The 23584-nt window shown below is 35.8% G+C and overlaps 1 long non-coding RNA gene across 5 annotated transcripts in view; it reads right to left on the bottom strand.

The window, feature by feature from the left end:
• Positions 1 to 23584, bottom strand: part of LOC311618287 — a 1465663-nt gene that overhangs the window by 509620 nt on the left and 932459 nt on the right. Inside the window, exon 3 of one of the 5 annotated variants that reach the window (XR_014794291.1) lies at positions 19727 to 19764. The exons of the other annotated variants lie outside the window; for them this stretch is intronic. This is a non-coding gene — a long non-coding RNA (uncharacterized lncRNA). Of the gene's footprint in view, positions 1 to 19726; positions 19765 to 23584 lie in introns of those variants that run through there. 5 annotated transcript variants of the gene reach the window in all.

The raw sequence follows: 23584 nt of genomic DNA, 5'->3' as shown, positions 1-23584 counted from the left end.
GATTTTTCCCAGAGAGGAAGAGAGAGGGATAGAGTCAGAAACATTGATGAGAGAGAATCATCAATTAGCTGCTTCTTGCACATCCCCCATTGGGGATGTGCCCACAACCAAGGTACATGCCCTTGACCAGAATCGAACCCGGGACCTTTCAGTCTGAGGCCAATGCTCTATCCACTGAGCCTAACCGGTTTGGGCGGCATAACCTATAAATCCCTGAAGAAGAGTTTAATGAACCCACGTGCTCTCAGACATACCAATTATCATAGTCCCTTTTATTCCTCTGTACATGAAAATACAGGAAATGCCATTGGGGTACTTACCCAAAATAATGGTGATCATCCTTAACCTACAGTCAGCATCTGGTCCCTGTGGCTCTGGGCTATCCCCTTGCCTTAGAGCCATTCCTGCCCTTTCCCTTTGGTTAATGTCACAGGGGAAAAGCCTGCGGGATCCCTTTAATCATCTCTGTACTCCATGCAGTAGGAGCCCTCCTGAATACTCGTTACACCCAACATTTTTTTTTTTAGTCAGTCACCTCACTTCCTAGGAAGTCCTTTTGTTAACTGCTTTTTGAATAACTTTTCTGTATAACGACATTAACCCTGGTACTCGTTCGTCTCCCTCCAACACCGACGAAGCTCTTCACGGATGCTTATTGCTCACATGTCACCTCCTGACCCTTCATGATGGTTTGTAGGAAATTCCTCCGGGTAAGGCTGACTTCTCATGCTTTACAGATGGTTCATATTTAAAATGTGAAAATGGTTAAGTATTTTGCTGGGTATGCTATTGAACCGCATCCAGCACAGCCAGGGGTGAACCTGATGAGGAGCAGTGAAGGATTAAAGCAGACAGACAAGAGAATACAGTGGGGCCAGGTAGGATCACTGGGCCTAGGTGAGGAAACTGTGACACAGCCTGTAAGCTGAAGCTTTGTTTCATTGTCAGATCACACAAAGCAAAACAAGGCAAGATGCTTACAGTGTTCTTGCCAGTTTCAAATCTGCTTCTCTCCTGCTGTTGCCATTCTCTGAACTCTCTCAAGCCTTGTTTCGGCAGCCCACATCCCTTAGCTACCTAGGACTGAGGGTCATACTATAAGGTCAAGCTACAGCCAAAGCCTTTTGGCTATAATTATGCTGGGAGAGCTTTGCCTTCTAAGCTGGGACTTGTATGTGGCTTTGCCACAAGTCAGTCTGGGGCTTGAACCTGTCCAAACGCTGTAGCCACTCTCCACATGCCATTGTAACTCCTTTCAAAGTCATGGAGGCAGCATTTTTACCTTTGGCTGCATCAGTCCAACAGGCTGAATTATATTCTCCCACTGGAGCTTCTATGTGAGCCAAGGCCAAAACTGCCAACATTTATACTGACAGTAGATAAGGTTTCAGAGTAGTAATGTAATGAAAGCAGTGTGGATTCCTTATTTCTGGTGGAGATAAAATTTAAATGATCAGGAATCTTTGGATGCTATAATTTATCTGCTGCTTTAGCTAATATTAAGGGTCCAGGGCATTCTAAAATTGACTTACAAGAAACCAAAGGAAATCAACGTGCTGACATTTCTGCAAGAAATGCTGCCCTGAAAAGAGGTAGAAACAGTCACATTTCCATCATTGCCCAACTAGATACTTCTCCAGCTGATAACTTAGAAAAATTGGCCAGAGGAGTCCAATGATTGTCATCAAAAAGAAAAAATAAGATTGTAAACCCAAACATTATTGGTTTAATAAAAATAAACAACTGTGGTTTGGGCCAAACAATGACCCAGTTCTATCAGAGACTCTAAAATTTCCACTTGTAATTATCGAGAATGCATTAAATCATTGGTCCAGTGATTTTAAAAACTCGCACCTATCAATTAACATCTATGGAAAATATTAACAAGACCATGAGAAGCACCTACCTCACTTTTGTCCTGCTTGTCTGAAGTATGAGGCAGGGAAGGCTGTTCACACTGTTCCTGGACACTTTAATTTGCCTAATGGACTGTTTGAGGTTTGGGAATGAATTTCATTTAGCTTTCCCCATCTTGTGGAAATAAATAGGTTTTAGTCATGATCTGTATGTTTTCTCACTGGACTGGTGCTTTCCTTTGCAGACAAACTATGACCTCTTCTCTGGTTAGAAAAAATTATCACTATCTAGGAAACTCCTAGATCATTGTGATCAGGGAACTCATTTTTCTGGTCAGGTGTTTGAACAAGTCTGTGCTGTTAGGCTTGTCCTACAACATTTTCACTGCATTTACCATCCTCAATCCTCAGGTTTAGTCAAATACACTAATGGTATTATTAAGATTTAATTGAAAATTTTTTAAAGACCCTCCAAATACTTTGTTCAAATGCCATGTCATTTGTCCTTTTGTCCTTTTAAATCTCAGATCCACCCCATTTGGAGATCATAAACTCTCACCTTTTGAGATAAATTTAAGGCACCCCATGCGTTTGGCTCCTTTCAATCATCAGTTAATAAAGGAAGACATACATCAATATTGTGAAAGTCTAATTGCTTATATTAAAAAGAACCATGCTATGGTAAAACAAATTATTCACAGTGGGCTCCAAAGAGATGAAAATCCCAAACACTACACATATCTGCAACCCAGAGATATTTTATACTGGAAAACACACCTCCAAAAAGACCCCTGCAAGTGCCCCTCAGGTTTTGTTGACTAACCCTTGTGCTGCTAAACTCTAGGGAGTAGACACTTGGATTCATGTGTTGCACCTAAAGAAGGCACCAAACCTGACTAGACCCGTGCACAATCTGAGGACCGGAAATTAAAGTTGTCAAAACAAAAACAGCCCAACAACCACAAAACTGAAGCAGGCAGCATCTGAAGAAGATAGCTTTCCCCAAATAACTGAACTAAGCCTGCACAACCTTTTCTTACTGTTGTGTCTTATTGTATTTTTTTTAACTCTTTCTTGGGGGTAAAAATCCTCTTATTTTCCAATGTTGTGGAAAAAAAATTATCTCTAGATGCTGAGCCTACTGTCAAGAGCTTTGGTGACCCCTATAGTTAATGGCTTTCAGGTCTGAGCTTCTGGTTTAAGATAATCATATAGACTGAAGTTGTTTTAATTTTGCTCTGACTTCTTATTGTTAAGTACTACACCTGTTTTGCATCCAGCCTGGTGGAAGGGAGTGGTTTTAGGGGAAACCACTCCCAGGGGAAACCATTTTCCCCAAGCATAAGACCGAACACCCAAAAGAGCTCCTTTCCAGCTTTGAAGACAAAAGGCCACTGAAATCAGAAGGCCTGACTGTTAATCAGTGATTCTGTCAGAAAAAGATCTTGATCCAAAGGAGAATTGTTAAAATTAATGATAAAGACTTTAACTAAAACAGGGATCAGGAGGGCCTATAAGAGGAGCTCTCATCTCTATGTCAGTTGCAGAAACCCTATAGAAGAACTCTATGGTATACCAGCCTCCTCCACTTCCTCTTCCCCTCTACATATATACAAACTTCCTCTCCTTTGTTTCCCTCTATGCTCACCATGGTTGCACAAACTAGAATGCAATCCTTTCTTTTTCCCCAAGTAAATTGTTTTTGCTGAAGGAATATCTAGCCAACATTTTTGTTGATAGTCAACACATCTGAGCCTGTCACAATTTCATAGATGCTGTCAAAAGCCACATGGATTCTAGATCAGAGACTAAGGACTTATTACTCATAGCAAAAACAATAGCCAGAGTATGAACCCTTTTTTATACAGATTTCCAAGGCCTAGTTCCCACAAAGTGATACACAAAGAATGAAGTGATGCTTGTATACACAGTGCATTTATTACCTGAGCTTAGAGAACGTGAACCTTTTATAATCAGTAGTAATCATACTTGCCTTTCACTCCAGAGAAAGCACTGCTTCTATCCTTTAAATGTGTAAGCAAATCTGCCTCTTGCTCTGGAGGGAAACAATTGCTACCTGCCAAAATTGTTTGTTATATAAGCATCCTTGAAAAGATAACTTGGATAAAATACTGTCAGTGCCTGTGCTTGTAAGCTATGCAGAAGCACAAGAGATTTATAGAGAACTGCCTCCCAACACCTTCATTTCATAAATGTTTGGCAAGATTGTGCCTCTCCATGAAAATGCCAACTGGATATAGCGAATGGTTGCACAACTATAAAACATTAGATTTGCTGCAATGTAATAAGTTATTAAATTTTTAAAAGATGACATATGCTATGCACTTAAAGACTTTTGTAACTTGAAAGATAGCACATCATGAAGGGGAAACTTTCTAGATTGTCTGAAATAAGGTATGCTTTGTATAATTCAAAAGATATCACATAGGCATATATGCCATTTAATAATTATAGATCAAATATTTTTTTTTTAATTTCTCACTAAAATCTCAGAATTCAGCATTTTCCCCACTGTGTAGTGTTGCTTAGCAACAAAGCCAAGCAATATATTACTTCTAAAGAGGAGCCAAAGTATCAATTGAAGTGTCCCGATAAGAGTCACTTAGAAAAATAGCAATTATTTGCAATACAAGATATTTATTTCTTATATAATTAAGAGCAGTACTTATTCCCCACTTTAGAATTAATTCTTTGATTTAAATATTCACAACTTCTTCCTGAATCAGGAGGGGGAAAAGGTGGTTGAGACCTGGCTTTGGAGGAGTCCTCAGTGGATAAGTATGGCTCTATTTATATTTTCCCTTTGTAAATAATCTCTCTTTAATTGATTTCTATAACCTATGAACTACTTTGAATGTGTTTTAGATTTTGATACCAGTTGATGATTGTTGTTTCTGCCCCTCACTTTCTGTCAGACTTAATTAACTCAACAAACTATCTCAGTGACTTTCTAAAGAGAAATTGATTTATTTACAGTAAGATTAATTGCAATATCCTTTCACTCTTTAAATATCTTTCAAAACAAAGAGAAAATGAATTGAAATGGCAAAAGGAATGGAAGCAAGAAAGGAAAGTGGGCAAGAAGGAATCTGGAAATAAAAAGAAAAAAATTAAAACTATTTCAAATACATAATTATTTCTTCAATAATTATAAACATTAAGATAGATATATTAAAAAAATAAAAACAATTTCCAAATTAAAACCAATCCCTGTTCCCAAAGAACATTTTTGGGGATTTTGGCAACACTTCACTATAGAAACAATGGCTTTAAAAAAAAATCACTGAAAACAATGAAATTTAAGAAAAGCATAGCAGAAACTTAAAATAATATTGCGGTTTGATAGCCTTCCTGAGCACAAGTTTTTATTTTCCTTGACATTGTTTTTCACTCAGAATTGTATCAGTGCACCAAACTTTCCTTCTCAACACTCCTTCAGAATCCCCCCTCTGATGGTCTTGCTTGTCTTCATGACTTCCTAATGTTACGTTTCTGGCAAATACATTGATCTATAAGCATAGAGTAAACCATAAATTATTAAATAGATTATTTAAAAGTGCCCTTAATCTATAGCATTGTATACTATACCAGTATATAAGAACAAAAACATTTCTTTTTGTAAAGTTTAAGAAAGTGAGAGGTTCATAATCACACACTGCATGAAGTACTCAGTACACTTTGCTACTTAATACATTAGCACAATAGTAATTTTATTTTCTTTTGGTGGGGGTTAAATAAAGGGAAATTTTATTTTGTGTATTGAAAGGAAAAAATTTATTTTTAATGAGAATTCTGTCTTTAAAGTGTTTTTTTTTTCATTTCTATAACATTTTATAAAATTATTGCATGCACAGGTTAATAAAAGTGTATAGGTTTCATTTGTACAATTCTATAATACATCACCTGCATATTGTATGATGTGTTCACCACCCTCACTCAAGTCTCCTTATATCACCATTTATCCCCCTTTTCCCTCTTCCACCTCCCCCTGCTGGAAAACAAATCAGTTTCACTAAAAAAGAGATGTTGACAGGAAGCCAGGAAGGTTGGTCAACAACCTTAATTGCTTTAACCTTTAGTTGAGATATTGTTAGCTGAAGCAGCCTCCACCTTGATTGTCCTGTGTAAGTTTCTATTATTTCCTGCCTAAGGGCTACATGTAAATTTCTGTTTATGTTGCCTAAGATGTTTTCCCCAAAGCCTCAATAAAAGGGGATGGCAGGGCCAGAACAGTGAGAGAACAGAGCAACTTTAGTTCTCCCACTAGAGTTGGACTACCGCCTGGCCCCCCATATTGCTAAGTTGCATTTCTTCAAGTCTCAAGTCTCTTCATTTGTGTGCAGCCCTTCTCCAGAACCCAAACCCTGAATTGGAACTCTTTCCACAAGGGCCATGAAAGAAATTCCTACATCCCCCTTACCCCACTTTTTCTCTGGTAATCACCACAAAGTTGTCCATGTCTGTGAGTTTGGTTTGGTTTGTGTTTTTTTGTTTGCTTGTTTGTTTGTTTTCTTAAGCCCTTCACATTTTCACCCAGTCTCTCAAATTCTCCACTCTGACAGTTGTCAGGCTTTACTCTGTCTTTATGAATCTGTTTAATTTGTTCCTTAGATTTCACATATAAGTGAAATCATATGGTACTTGTCTTTCTCTGACTGGCTTATGTCACTTAACATAATACTCTCCAGGTCCATTCATGCTGCCACACGGGTATGATTTCCTTTATTTTTATAGACAAGTAGTATTCCATTGTGTAAATGTACCACAACTTTTTTATTCACTCAGAGCTTCCAAATCTTGGCTATTGTGCATAATGCAACATTGTACATAGGGTAGGGGTGTCGAACTCAATCAGAGAAGGGGCCAAAATCTAAAATCCAGCCTAAATCGCAGGCCGAATGGTTTACTGAACAGTCATAAACTGACAATGTCATAAACTGACAGCGGAGTGCAGTGATGACAGCGCGGTGCGGGCCACATTGCAAGGCCTGGCTGGCCGGATTTGGCCCGCAGGCCTTGTGTTTGACACATGTGACATAGGGTCATAGGGTGCATATATTCTTTTAAATTGGTGTTTCAGGTTTCTTTGGGTATATCCCCGGAAGTGAAATTTCTGGGTCATGTGGCATTGTCATTTTTAATTTTTTGAGGTAACCCCCATACCGCTTTCCACAGTGACTGTACCAGTCTGCATTCCCATCAATAAAGCACAAGGGTTCCCTTTTCTTCACATCTTTGCCAACACTGGTTGTTTATTGATTTGTTGATGGTAGCCGTTCTGTCAGGTATGAAGTGATATCTCATTGTATTTTTAATTTGCATTTACTTAATAACTAGAGGCCCAATGCATGAATTTGTGCACAGGTGAGGTCCCCAGAGGGGTGGGGGGACGGGATGCTATCGGCCAGGGCTGTGGGACACCCTTGCCAGCCAGGCTCTGGATCTGTCCTGCTGACATTTGTGCCGGTTGTTGGGAGCCACCTGGCTACTGCTTTTATATTCTTTCTTCCTGTGGAGCATCTAGGGAGGGGAAGGGCCAGGATGCTCAAGGCTGACTTCCAGGAGGCCGGCAGTGCCATCAGGATAGTGCCAGCAGCACTGGTCCATTGGTGCCTAGCCTGTTCTTCAGAGATTGGACCTGCAGGACTACTGAGAGAGTGAGTGGCTACCACAGGGAGGTGGGCAGCAGGCTGGGTTGGTCAGCTGAGTGACGCTCCCATTGTGGGAGCACACTGACCACCAGTGGCAGCTCCTTCATTAAGGGTCTGCCTCCTGGTGGTCAATGCATATCATAGCAACTGGTTGTTCCAGTATGTTTGGTCATAAAGGTTACTTAGTCATTTATATATTTAGTTTAGTTTTGTTGAGCATATTTTCATATATCTATTGGCCATTTATACATCTTCTTTGGGGGTTTAGTAAATATAGTCTATTCAATAATTGGTATTGAGAAAATAGGACAGATATATGCCCAAAAAAATGAAGCTAGACTACCTTCTTATATTATATACAAGAATAAACTCAAAATGGATTAAAGATTTAAATGGAAGGCTTGAAAATATAAAAATCCTAGAAGAAAACATAGGCAGTAAAATTTCTGACATTTTTCTTAACAATATATTTTCTAATATGTCTTCTCAGAAAAGGGAAACAAAGAAAAAATAAACAAGTGGAAATGCAGCAAACTAAAAAATGTTTTGGTTCTTGATGCACCATATTTCAAAATGGAAGGAAGTGTCTAATGAAAAGCCTATGGCTTTGCAACTTTCTAGAATATTCTATATGTCTGCCAAATACATCATCTTAAACCAACTTAGGTTTACAGAATTTGAGTATTTCTGTATTGCATCTGGTATAAAAGTTTCCCATGGGTGGTTATAGACATGCTTTGGAGTCCATATCTTCTTTTTAATTGTATCATTTGATAATTTGGTGTTGAATTCTTTATAAATTATGGATATTAAAACCTTTTCAGATATATTATTAGTGACTATGTGCTCCCTTTTAATGGGCTATCTTTTTCATTTTGTTGATGGTTTCTTTTACTGTACAAAACATTTTAGTTTGAAGTAGCCCCATTAATTTGTTTTCTTTTGTTTTCCATGCTCAAGGAGATATATGAGAAAAAATATTGCTGGGAGAAATGTCTCAGATTTTACTTCCTGTTTTCCTTTTGAATTTTTTATGGTTCTAAGTCTAAATTTTAAGTTTTTAATCCATTTTGAGTTTATTTATTTATTTTTTTTTACTGATTATTTTTACATGGCAGTTTTTCTTTTCTTTTTTTTTTCTACCTTTTTTATTAAATTATTATCTGTGTACATATTTTAACATCCCCCCCATAAATACCCTCCCTCCCCAGAGTTTTGTGTCCATTGGTTGTACTTATATGCATGCATACAAGTCCTTCGGTTGTCCTTCTTTCTCTTTCTATCGAGACTTCAACCATGCATCTTTTTAGAAGCAGTACGTAGACAGGTTTCCATATTTTTATGTTCTGTGAGTGAGGTTGCACCACCTCTGGACACCCCTGCTATATAGTTTAAGAAGGACATGGAGCCAGCAGGTGCCTGGAAGAATGAGAAAATTTTTAGAATTCTTTGTGGTAAATTTCAGATGAAAGAAAAGAGGTCATGTAACAGGAAGTAAGAAGACCATAAATGTAGACACTTGTTTCATGGCCTAGAAAAGCCTAAAGTGTTTTCTAATACAAGGTAGAAAAAATGGTCCCAAAAGTGTAGAAGTTGAAGTGACAAAGTTATTTAAAATAGTATGTGCTACTTGTCAGTGTCTCATTATATAAAAAATAGTCTTCCACATTTTGAATATAATTTTATTTTAAACTACTGGGATGTCTATTTTTTAATTCAATTTGAATAGTTTTTCCCTTAGAACTCTGCAAAAAGTAATCTATATGCTGCCACTAATGTTTGCCTTGGGTCTATATTATCTGGCAAGATAATCGAGGATAAGATCCATAGTACCATCCTATACAATAAAAGGCTAATATGCAAATCAACCACATGGTGGAATGACCACTCACTATGACATGCACTGACCACCAGGGGGCAGATGCTCAATGCAGGAGCTGTCCCCTGGTGGTCAGTGCGCTCCCACAGGAGGAGCACTGCTCAGCCAGAAGCCAGCTCATGGCTGGCTAGTGCAGTAGCAGTGGCAGGAGCCTCTCCTGCCTCTGCAGCAGCATTAGAGATGTCCAACTGCCAACTTATGCATGGGGAGCAGGCCTAAGCCTTCAGTTGGACACACACCCCCACCCAGGGCTCCCAGACTGCGAGAGGGTGTAGGCCAGGCTGAGGGACTCCCCCTAGTTTACAAATGTCATGCACCAGACCTCTAGTAATTTATACAAAGTTCCAGGCAATACAAGGGTGACTAGAAAGGTCTAGAGAGTCCATCAGTTTCTGTTTCTATCCGTATTAATTAAGAAACCTTTTTTCCTTATAGCATTATAATATGAAAAAGTAATCAAGTTTCTTATAATTAGATCCATTATGATATTATGTGCAGGCAATTTGTTAAGCAGTAGTTATATTACTGTGTGTACTAAAGCTAAATACTATTTTTGAGGTCTTTTAATTATTGAATGCCTACTACTCTTTATCTTGATTTCTGTAATTTAAATATGATATGCCTAGGTGTAGATTTATATTTGTGGGTTTTTTTTTTTTCAATTCTTCTTCTTATTATTCTCTAAGCTCCTTGGATCTGTGGTTTGGTATCATTAGCCCCATATAAAAAATAGAGAAACCCAAGCTCACAATATTAATTCTTTGACCAAGATATCCAAGGTAGCATTTGATGGAGCTATTAATAAACGTGAAATGTCTATACCAAAGCTGTGAAACCATGTCTTTGCATCCACTCTTAGTTTATCTTCCACTATTATTTCTAAATATAACACATGACTCAAGCTTTCGAATCAGAAAATCTTAAAATAGCCGGGACTGGTTTGGCTCAATGGATAGAGTGTCGGCTTGGGGACTGAAGGGTCCCGGGTTCGATTCCAGTCAAGGGCATGTACCTTGGCTGCGGGCATATCACCAGTAGGGGGTGTACAAGAGGCAGCTGATCGATGACTCTCTCTCATCGATGTTTCTAACTATCTCTCTCCCTTCCTCTCTGTATAAAATCAATAAAAAATATATTAAAAAAGAGAAAATCTTAAAATAATATACAGCTACAGCTTAAAATAATATACAGCTAGTATACACAGTTTTAGTACTTATTATTATAATTGCTTAAGTCCCATATCTATAAAACGAGGAAAATAATCATCATGGAGAGGCATTACAAAGATGAGAGGAAGAAATATAGAGATAGAAATATATTAATTAAATGGATTCATAGATATACAATTATATCTGCATCCACATGTGTATACTAAATGTTTAGTATTTATATAGCCAATTATGTTACACATTGCCTATTTACTTCTAATCTGTATTGGTTTTTTTGATGGCTGAATAGTATTCCATTTATGTTGTCAGTTCTACTGAAGCACATTCTTTTTTCCATGTTGCAATGATCACTGACTTTATATATATTGATATAATGATATATATGTGTGTGTATATATGCATATTAAAAGTTACATACATTAATCATTCTAATAAATTTTGCTTAATTGCCATTTTAAAAGACTGAATATTTTGGCACATTTACTATAAGATAATGCCTGTTTCAAACCAGACCACTTACATCTATCCTCCATGCCCTTCTTCAATGCAAAGTTCTGATATTATTTACTATAAGTTCATGCCTTCCTGAATTATATGGATGATTTTTAGGCAAAAAAAAAAAAAAAAAAAAATCTTTTATATTGAGTGCAGTGCTGAAGCAAAAACTATTCTTTTTCTCTTTATTTATAAACATAGAACTGACTGAGGAATCTCAGAGAGATTAACCAAACAATTCATATGCATATATGCATAACCATGGACACAGATAATAGGGTGGTAAAGGCCTGAAGGGAGGGAAGTGGAGGAATTCAATGGGGAAAGAAGAGAGATATCTGTAATATTTTCAACAATAAAGATAAATTACAAAAAAAAATCAGCGTTTTCTAATGTGTATTGGAAATGGGATGAATACTCAGAGTACAGAATATTTAATAAAAATATAAGACATGGTTGCTGACTATCTCTAAAAACCAAAACAGTAACTCACTGCCCAATCTGCAGCTGCCATAATAATACTATGTTTAGATAATTGCTGCCATTTATAAAGCATGTACTATTGACAAGCAGAATGTTCCACACTGAATAAGTATTTACTTGCTTAATGTATCCAGACTACATAACTACTGATGGAGACTGGGCTATATAAACATTTCATTCTAATTTATGCTATAGTTGTAATAGAAAATAGGAGGGGTAGAAAATCATAAACATTTTACCTCTCATTAAATAAACTTGAATATGGGGTTTTAAGCAAGGGACTTGTGCTTCTACCCTTTGGTGATCATTCTCCAAAGTGCCCTCCTTTTCCAAAATACAAGATTATAACTGCATTAGAATAAGCACATTGTGGATTCTGGTTCCTGGAATTATGGAAAAGGAAACTCTGCTTTGACAAACAACTACTCATGTCTGTAGTGACAAAGTTGATTATGTGTCATCATTACATGTCTCATGCCTTTGGGTACCACCTATTTCAAAACTTGTTAGAGTTTATATTTAATATATTTACCAAATCATAACATTTATTTCCACAAGACTGTGTAATTGCTGGACTTATCATTCCCAATATCCTTTGTTAATTCAAACTGAACTTTCTTGTTCTTACTTCATTAGAAAAGAATGGTAATAATAACCAATAACAACTTAAACAGAAAAATTATTAGTCAAATATCAAAGGAAGGAACAGCATCTGGTTAAAAAAAGAAATACAGGCGAAACCAGTTTGGCTCAGTGTATTGAGGGTCGGCCTGCAGACTGAAGGGTCCCAGGTTCAATTCCGGTCAAGGGCATGTATCTTGGTTGTGGGGTGTGCAGGAGGCAGCTGATCGATGTTTCTCTCTCATTGATGTTTCTAACTCTCTGTCCCTCTCTCTTCCTCTCTGTAAAAAATCAATAAAATATATTTATAAATAAAAAATCAAAAAGAAATACATTTCCTGAAAGGCTAAGACAGAAACCAACTAGTATTTTTCAGACTAGTTCAGATTTGCTCATCAGATTAAATAGAGCCACTGAGGGGTGGGGAAAGGGAAAATGAAGAGAAAGTTACAACATAAGGCACATAGCCAAGGAAAGATAAGAATGAAGAGCATAAAATGGACCTTTGGGTTCAGGGATTAGCAATGTCAAAATAAAGGGAAGCACTAATACAAAATCCACAAGAATAATTCCAAGTATTTCAAAACTTTGCCTCAGGCTAACCCTAAAAGACCAAAACATATCTCAGAAAAGTTTGTAATAGTGTAGGAAAATGTATACCTTATTTTCCCTAATAGAAATAAGTGAAAGAGGCATGCTGATCTTCATTTGAGGGATATTTTCTTCCTCTAGTTCTTGCTTGTGTGTCAAATAAGGGCTAATATTTTTCCCAACTTGTTTCTAAATACACTTCTACTTCCTGTTTAGAAGTTCTATAGATTTCAAGCTTTCATACATAGTTGTGATGCCAGCACAATTCAAAGAAGAGGCAGATGAGCTATTTTGCTTTTGTTTTTAGTATATTTAGAAAACTAGAAAAAAAAAAAAGAAGAAGAAAAAAGAAACCACTAATCCACATGTTAAAGGTAAGGAGGTTAAAATAATTAAGTTTTACGTTTGACAATGTATATATATAAAAGCCTAATATGCAAATTGCCTCCTAAGGAGTTAGACCAAGGACTGAGTTCAATTGCTTGCTATGACCTGTGCTGACCTCCAGGGGTGGTGCAGAATGAAGGAAGGCCCTAGCTGGTAACTGGCAGTCGGGGAAAGGAAGCACTGGCTGGAAGGCCCAATTGGCCCTGATTGCCAGCTAGACTTAGGAACCCTACCATGCATGTATTTCGTGCACCGGGTCTCAAGTATTATATATTTATGGTTGTACAGACTGCTGCTTTCAAATTCAAATACTGGGAGAGTACAGAAGGAAGGTATGCTGCAAGATTATAAGATAGTTAAGGAACCCTTTGTATGTTCACTAACCTCAAATTAAAATTAGAACATTCCATCACATTCGTTTAAATATTTATTCAATTTTACATTGCTAAAAGGACAACTTGTTCTCAAGGTAAATCAGTGATGAAGAAAACAAAAAAATCATAGATCTACAGATTTCCTACTGATTTAGAGAAAAACTGTAAATGAAAAATATTGTTTTGAGTCATGTTAGAAATTATAATGACTCTGACATTGATAATATGAGGCCATTTAAATTCTTAAGCCAGAAGCATTGATAGAAATTATCTGACCTATAACTTTAAGAATATTTTAATTTATTTAAAAAATATTTATTGAGTGACTACAATGTATCTGGCACTCTTAAAAATCATTGAAATGCAGCAGTGAGCAAGAAAGTCTACATGTAAGGAATTTTCCAGTGGGTGAGTTTTTTGTATGTAGAATGACAGAACATGCACCGCAAATCAAATAGGAAAAATACTAAATGTGAAAAGTACTGAGGAGAGACTGATTGGATCACTGGTTAAGATTTTATGGACAGGAAAACTTAATTAATACGTAAACTAAGATCTAAGAAACAAAAGGAGTAAATAAAGCAAAGATTAAGGAAAAGTTGGTACATGGGGTTGTGGGTTGGAATAGGAGATTGATATCCAATGTGGCTTCATTGTAGTGGGTGAGAGAAAGAGTTCTATGGGAGGTTAGCCAGGGGTAATCATAGCTGAATTTTTAAGCCAAGATAAAGAATTTGAATTCAGTTTAATTGTTATAGGAAGTCATAGGGGTTTTATGTAAGGGAAAAAATGAGCAAATTTATAATTTTAAAATATCCCATTGGCTTCTGTATGAATTGTTAGCTAAAGGACAGTGAACATTTTAAGATAAGGAAAAACACATGGCTGCTTCTCCTAAGTGCTCATGTGCTTTTGCTTATTCTCAAATATTTGAGTCCCAATGTGGGACAAGCACTGTACTACTTGCTGGAGATTCAAGGTGAATCAACTCAAACATGGATCCTTACTCTCATGGAGGTTACTGTCTGAGAAGGGACATAGAAATTAATTAAATAATCACACTAAGGTTATATCATGGCCATCTGCAAAAGTGCTCTGAAGAAAGAAAGCAGTTATATCTGATTATGTAACAAAGGATCCAAATCGGACTGAATGTTTTACATGAACTGTGATCAAAATAATGAGTCGGAGTAGACCTATAACATTTTACCTTAAGTGCAATGAAGGTTTCTTAAGCTTTCAATGGAGGGATTACTTGATTTAATGTGAGTTTTAAAGTGATTATTCACTCTAGCTACAGTGGAAAAATAGATTTGAAGGAGAATAGGATGAATGTAGAGGGTTGTGTGAGGATGTCCACTTAAGAGATAATAGTAGCTAAGAGCAGAGTGAATGTAACAATGAAGAGAAAAACAGATTACATGGGTATTGAAATAACAAAGATAATTGTTCTTGGTGATGGATTAGATAGAAAGAGAGATACAGAACAGAATGGCCTGAACAAGTGGATAAATGGTGATGCCATTTACTGTGAGATGGAATAGTGAAAGAGGACCAGGTTTGAAGAGATATACCATAAATCTGGTTCCGTACATCATGAATTTGTGATTTCTTCAAAATATCAAAATCAAACTAGTTGAAAACACTGATAGATTATTAAAGGGCTCTGAGCTAGAGAAACAAATTTGGATATCATCATGGTAACTAGACTGTGCATGAGTTGACATTTCCTAGCAAGAGACTATCAGAAAAAGGCCTATTTTTGTGCTTTAAGAAACTCTGAAAAACGATGGCTCATTAGAAAAGAAACTTCTTAAAAAATAAATCTGAAAGACGTGGCCAGAGAGGTAACAGTTGAAGGTGCCAAATAATGTCAAATGATTATCTAGAACTGGGAAGAGTCTGGGAGTTTTCTCTATGTGCAAGTTAATAAGCTAGTCTGTTACTGTTGTATGAATGCTGGAAGAGGACATGATGCTCCTGGATTAGAGACAAAGGGCTTTATTACTCACAGCAAACATTATGCTCCTGCTGGTTCTCCATGGAGCACTGCGAAGTGCCCATGATAGATGCCTGCACATGCAGGGAGTTGTATTACAGGAGATGAGTGATTAACTTGAAATATTAACAATTTTTATAGTAAGGTGAGAGCAAGTATACTCTTTATATGGAAAAAAAAATTATTTCTCAGGATTGCTTGATGGAAACACAATCCTGAGAAATGGCCCAAATAAAGGATAGTCAAGAACCTGCATTATTGGCATAGTCAGAAAGAGCATACAGGAATGCTCAGGGCCCATTGCAGATTGCACCTTCTAAAATGATTCCAAAATGACAAACTGAGGACAAAAAAAAAATTGCAAATGGACTTAACAAAATGGAGATCATGGCTAACCTAAGAGCTATTTCATCACTGTGGTATTATGTGAAAATATATAATAGTAGGGTGTATGTGGAGTTTGGAAATGAAGATCACAAACAAAATAGTTCTTTTAAGAGATTCAACTATAATGCATTAAAATAGGAAAATTAACTTGAGGTTGTGTATTAAAATGGGGAAAGCTGTTTTTGTTACGGATCTGATCTTGAGTGTGTTAAATACTGATGGAAATGATCAATTAAAAGTTTTACAAACATCAGAATATAAGATACTGCTAAGTTTTATTAATCCTATTTAGGACATTGTTATGTATTGAACTGTGTCCTCCCCCCCAAAAAAAAAAAATTACTGAAGTCTTAAACCTCACTACTTCTTAATGTGAACTTTCTTGGAAATAAGGTATTTATAGATGATAAAGATTAGGTTACTAGGGTGGGCCCTAATTTCACATGACTATGTCCTTATAAAAAAGGAAACTTTGTGCTCAGAGGCAGACTCACAAAGAGGGAAGATGATGTGAAGACACAGGGAGCATTTCATCCAGAAGTCAAGGAACCCACCAGAAGTTAGGAGAAAGACACAGAGCAAATTCTCCCTCGATAAGCTCTCAGAAGGAATTAACTCTGCTCACATCTTGATTCCAGTTTTCTAGCCTTCAGAACTTCAAGAATAGATTTCTGGTAAGCCACCCAGTTTATGCTACTTTGTTACAGCAACCTTGGGAAACTATTATAGACATCATTTTTAGAAGGACCAGATTCTAATTATAAGAAAAGAAAAAAAAAAAAAAGCAAAGATTAAAACCCGTTGAACACTTTATTTTACTGCATTTCAGTAGGACAATGATCATAGCATATATTGTTGTCAGAAATGTATCATATAGAGAGCACTTCTGAAATGTTCATTCTTGAAGAAATCTTTTAAAAAAATATTTTATTTTTATTGATTTCAGAGAGGGAGAAAGAGAGAGAAACATTAATGATGAGAGAGAATCATTGATCGACTGTCTCTTGCACACCTCCTACTGGGGATTAAGCCCACAACCCAGGCATGTACCCTTGACAGGAATTGAACCCGGGACACTTCAGTTCTCAGGACAATGCTCTACCCACTGAGCCAAACCAGCTAAGGCTTGAAGAAATCTTTTTTTAAAAGTTAAAGAAAAGGGAACAAAAAAGTTTTTGTATAAGTCTTCCCTCAGAAAAAAAGAAAATTCAATGTAAATTAGCTAAATTAATAGATAGTCAGTAATTAAACCCTTTGTATTTGTTAATTTAATATTTAAAAATAAAATGAGGAATATAATTATGTTTAAATCTACATGAAAAATATTGGGGATGTTAAAAGAATGTCTTTCTGAAATGGGCTAAGCCAGATTATAGCAGCAGAAAGCTTAAGCAATGACTCCTCTAGCCTTTAAAAAATTACCTAACCACTATGGTTTTACAGTTCCTCATTGAGCATAAAGACTTATATTAGGTCATCTCCCAAAATGATCATGGGATTTACTTCAAAAACATATATTCTCAGTAGAAGTGCTGTTTCTTGCACAGATTAAACGGGACTGAGATTTTCTTGGTGCTAAAATCATTCCTGATCAACTTTGTTCTTACATATGATTTGTATGCTTTTGAAACATATGTAAAGTTTTTTCTTAATTTATGTGTTTCTAATTTCTCTGAGTATGCCTTTTAGGTTTGCTCAGGCTCCATCTGGGGCTCTCTTTAATTATTTCAGAGAGGATTTTCATCATTCACATGGGTCCAGCTACAACTAAAGGAAGCACACACCTGCACCTACAGCTGGACAAGGGCTCTCCAGTGGGCCAACTATGGTCAATCTACAGGATTAATATAAATCAGTTGTTACAGTCTCTAGAGCCAAAACAATGCCTCTGTCTTATAATTCTTATGATTTCTTTGGGGAAGTGAAAATGTACTTCCTCTGGCTAAACAGTCTTGGGACATTTCTATTTAGCTCTTCAAATGCCTACAGATATCACATGAGTTTCTACTTGTAGTAGAACTGAGACATAAACTGAAGATTCTGACCACATGATCAGAGAAATATTTCAGCAAAGTCAAAGGTAAAGAGAATGCTCATGGCCAACCCAGAAGAACACACCTATTTGAGCAAACAGAGAAACAAAATTGGTCCAAGTTGTTGAAGTCATTTCAGATTTTTTGACAGTTCTTCAGAATGTACACGTCTTTGATGAAAACAAAACCAAACACTCAAAGGAACTTCCACAATAGTTTCCCTAGCTCTTTAAAAATACATTCCAGGGTGGGTAGTGAAAGATACACCCTCATTGTTCAGGTCAGTGCTTATCAAATAGAAAAAATAGTTCAATTTATCTACATTAAAATCTTTAATACACAAAGCAAAATAGCAGACATGCCAGCCTGGCCTTGCACGCTGGCTACGTGCACAGCATAACTTCAAAACAGCCTCCGGTCATAATAAGCCTAGAAATAAGTTGTGGTGCTTTCAATACAAAGAAAACATGAAAGTCCTTTTATTTATGAAAAATAAACCCATCTTAACTTTTAATTTATATAAGCATGTTTTTTGTACAATGGCTTATACTTCAAAAAACATAGCTTACGTTCAAGAACCCTGCAATATCAAGGTATTAAGTTACTAAGAGTTAGTTTTATCTCTATTATTAGTGGCCTGGTGCAGGATTTATGAACATTGAAAGAGAATTAATTAGAAGAAATATTTTAATATCGCTATTTGCCCTTTCTCTATAATACAAGTGTCAGAGATGAAAGAAAATTAGTGAAATGTATATGAAAATAATACATAAATTGATTAATAAATAAACAATAACAACATGATATAACAACAACAAAGACATGATATAAAAACAAAAAAGTGATATAAAAACATTGATAAAAATGACTGATAAATTAATTAAACTTATTCTAATATCTCCCTGTATACCACATTAAAGAGTGCTTGACTAATTTCCCTTGTGATGAAGTACTTACAACTATAACTTTAACATCATATGCTCTTTGAACTTGAGAGAAAACAACATATAACTGACCATATCCGAAAATGGGTTCAGGCCTACTCTGTCTAGATTGGCACCAGCAAGTGCTTTATATGTATTGTGCATTCATGAGTCAACATTTATTTTTAAATTGCCATTGCATGCCATATATACTGGCCTGTTGGTCAGACAGTTGGAAGAACATATGGTCGGTCACTTAGCCTTTTTTATATATAGATTATTATTTAAAAGATATTTGATTTATTAACAACTAGGAATTTAATTAACAAATATATACATATTTCAGTATAATGCTATAGCCCATATTAAATTGTTTTAACTACATGCATTTGGATATAAATAAAATTGTGGAAACTAATTAAATATTGTTTCCCATATAGCAATAGACAGACTTTGGGATAGAGGAAGGGGGAAGTCATATTCTACATTAAAAAATAATTTAAATATTTTGGGAAAAACTTCCCTCAAATCAGTACCCTAATGATTACATTCACTGTTCTTAAATTAAATTTTCTAAATATTATATTCAGAAAATAAAGTACATGTCTATTATCAGTTATTTTCTAGTAGTTTAGCACCTTATCAAGAGAAATTAATACCATTAAAATTATATGGGATATTTGTTATATTTATTAAAAGAAATGGTTACTTCATTCTTTTTTCAAATGCATGGCTATTATTTCTTAAGTTTCCCATATGAAATCAGTGATGAGAGCCCATATGGAATCAGTGATGACAGCTCTCATATGGCCTCATGAATAATTTCCTTTGAAATGACTCAACAATCAGGTGACTAAAAAAAAAAAAAAAAAAAAAAAAAAAAAAAAAAAAAAACCTTTGAAAAGAATAAAGAGGTTGTGACAGATATGAATGTCATCTAAATAACAGGGAAATTGAAACTGTGGAAAGGGAAGAAAAACTCTAACGGAAGACATTATAGAAGAAAAACCTTTGACCAATGTAGAAAGCTTGGAAATGCTACCTGAGTTAGGAAAATCTTCATGTCATAAAATGTGTGAAGTTTGGGCTATATCATATACATTTCCAGGGAACAGGCATTCATGGTAATCACAGTGTAATGAGTCTATGAGGGAGGGAAAGCAAAATTACTTCTCTCTTTTTAAAAAATAAAGATTTATTATGGATTTTATTTTAGATTTTTACACACAAATGCTATATTGGGTTTTTGAACAATATCAATGAACTATAGAAGAACTGAAATTTCTAAGATTATTGTATTGTTCTTTTTTACATGCCAGAATCATGGATTCTAGCTGTTAGTTCCTTTCCATTATAGCGATATGTGTAGACTCACATACGTTCTAGCCATGCTGCTGGTGCTCAAAATACACTTTAGATCTCCTGAGCCTGTCACATAGCTTTTTAAATACTTAGAATAGTGACAGATTTTCTTTTTAGGTATGCTTTATCTTATAAAACAACTATATAAACATAGTTTATATTTTAAAAACTATAAACAAAATAATTTAAAATATTAATAGTCCTTATCATTTCTTCTTTATTTCTTTTCTCATTTTTGCCTTTCCCCCATTCAAATACCTGACCAAATGCTCTCAAATCTGGCCCTATTAGACTGTATTTAAAATATACTCTAGTCTGTAATGTACCTCTGGGGGTGGGCTCACACAACTGTTTTTGTTTTTGTTTTTTACAAGCTCCCTCAGATGAATTTTTTGGTGCAGACAATGTTGGGCAAGTACTGATTTAGACAGTTTTATATTTATTGTCTCAAGGAACTGATATGACAGTATGGAAATTTAAAAAAATATATTGAATCTCTATTTTTGTGTTTTGCTAGTCTGCACATTCTTAAATGAATTTTGAAGATTTACAGATGCAACCCCTGACCCTAGACTGAGAAAATACTGGAGAGATGAAGTACCAGGAAATTGTACTGCTATGAACATAGGGGTGCATACATCTTTTCTGATTGGTGTTTCTAGTTTCTTGGGATATATTCATAGGAGAGGAATCACTGGGTCAAATGGGAGTTCCATTTTTAGTTTTTTGAGGAAACTCCAAACTGTTCTTCACAGTGGCAGCACCATCTGCATTCCCACCAGCTGTGCCCGAGGGTTCCTTTTTCTCTTCAACCTCTCCAGCACTTGTAGGTTGTTGATTTGTTGATGATAGCCATTCTGACAGGTGTGAGATGGTACCGCATTGTCATTTTGATTTGCATCTTAGTGATTTTGAGCATGTTTTCATATGTCTCTTAGCCTTCCTTATGTCTTCTTATGAAAAGTATCTATTTAGGTCCTTTGCCCATTTTTTGATTGGGTTATCTTCCTTTTGTTAAGTTGTATGAGTTTCCTATAAATGTTGGAGATTAAACTCTTATTGGAGATAATGTTGGCAAACATGTTCTCCCATGCAGTGGGCTTTCTTGCTGTTTTGTTGATGGTTCTTTTGCTGTGCAGAAGCTTTTTATTTTGATGTAGTACCATTTGTTTATTTTCTCTTTAGCTTCCATTGCCATAGGAGCTGTATCTGTGAAGATACTGCTTCAGCATGTGTCTGAGATTTTTCTGCCTATGGATTCCTCTAAGATTTTTATGGTTCCCCATCTTAAGTTTAAGTCCTTTATCCATTTTGAGTTTATTTTTGTGTATGGTGTAAGTTGGTGATCTAGTCTCTTTCTTTTCTTTCTTTTTTCTTTTTTTTTTATTGGCATGTATTTGTCCAATTTTTCTAATACCATTTATTGAAAAGACTGTCTTGACTCTATTGCATGCTCAATAGTTAATATTTGGAAACAGCCTAAGTGCCCATCAGCAGATGAGTGGATTAGGAAACTGTGATACATCTGCACAATTAAATACTACTCTGCTATAAAAAGGAAGGAACTTATACCATTTGCAACAGCATGGATGGATCTGGAGAACATTATGCTAAATAAAATAAGTCAGTTGGAGAAAGATAAATATTACATGATCTCATTCATTTGTGGAATATAATGAACAACATAAACTGATGAACAAAACAGACCCAGAGACAGTGAAGCATTGAACAGATCATCAAATCTCAGAAGGAAGGCAGGGGAGGGTGGGGGTAAGGGAGAGAGATCAACCAAATGATTTGTATGCATGCATATAAGCATAACCAATGGACACAGACACTGGGGGTGAGAGCAATGGGGAGATAAGGACACACATGTAATAACTTAATCAATAAAGAATTTTTTAAGTACCAGGAAGACAGAGTTAAGACAAAAGAGGACAAGATAGGTATGCCACAGTCCCCCCCCCCAAAAAAAAAAATGTAAGGAGCATTGGCCCTGAATAAAGACTGTGCAGTCATTTAAGTCAGTCAAGATAAAGGATTCCAACCCTAAGCAAATGAATGCCTTAATCACTCAAAACCAAGGCTTACAACAGCTGTGTGATCCCTTCACATCCATTGGTACCTCATCTTTTGTAGAGCCCAACAGTTCTGGATAAGGCCAGTCTAACCTTGAGAGCTTGGGTCTGTTTTTTCTCTTTCAAACTGCACCTTGAAACTTCTACATGTAAACAATAGGGAACTGAATGTGATAGTTTTGTTTTTTTTTTCTATAGTATTACTTAGGTCAAAGTTTCAAAAGGAAGAGAGAAAAAAAGTTAACTTGGGGAACAACATATCATGGAGATTTTTCTGTTTGTTTCTGTCCTTAAAATGCAATGAAATGCTTTATAATTATTTAGTGTTTATGTCATAATAGATTATCTCATTTTATAGATGTCATTTAGAGAAATATCAGGAATCTCTTTAGTCACAAAAGAACACAAGCCCTGACCCTCTCCTTTAGCCTCTGAAATCTTTCCCATTTGGGAACTGAATTTTATGCCATCTGGCTCCAAAACCAGAGCTTGCAATGTCAGGCAGTACTTGGAGGAAACAGTTGCATACAGATCACTCAGAGACCCTCATAAAAATATATAGTACTATCATTTTTTTTTCTTTTAAAAAATGTTTTATGGGATCCCCCATAGTATCTTTTGCTAGTCTTGCTGTAAAAATAATGTTTATGGAATATACTTTCAGTAAATAGCTTCTGTGGCCATCAACTGACTATTTTTCTTGTGCATTTAATCACCTAGGAGCAAAGAAATGATGGCGAACAGATTTCACTGCCTTAAACAATATTTGTTAAAGGAAGACTTTTGCCCTGGAGCATCTTACTCAGAAAGTAATTTCCTGGTCACAGCTTTGGAGCCATTGCCTTATTATTTCGAATTTTCGTTTTTCAGCATGAATCAGCCTTTTCCCCTGTCTTGCCTTTATCTACATAGGCCTGCAATGACATCATAGTCTTTTAATATCACAATGAGTGAATAACATTCCCAATTTGTTTGAGGCTAACCAGGCTCAGATATTCCTGTGCTGGTGATGTTATACCTTAATTTGTATTCTTAAGAGAACAATGACCTTTTAGTAAACTGTGGATTCATGAGAATCTATGTGGCTGGACTTAATTATGTAGCTTTAAATACAACCTTTCTTTGGCAGCCTTAGAAACTTGTTACCCAGAATTAAAATGTGATATATCTTTAAAATTAATTTATCAAGTGAATAGACACAAGCATTAAATAATCAATTTTTTCCAATAGATTTAATATATATGGTTTCACATAGATTTCAGATATTTCTTGTGA

Source organism: Pipistrellus hanaki (genome assembly GCF_964339955.1).
Source record: "Pipistrellus hanaki genome assembly, chromosome: 2".
Lineage (NCBI taxonomy): Eukaryota > Metazoa > Chordata > Mammalia > Chiroptera > Vespertilionidae > Pipistrellus > Pipistrellus hanaki.
The sequence above is the reverse complement of the archived record's forward strand: the minus strand, read 5'-3'. Positions and strand labels throughout refer to the sequence as shown.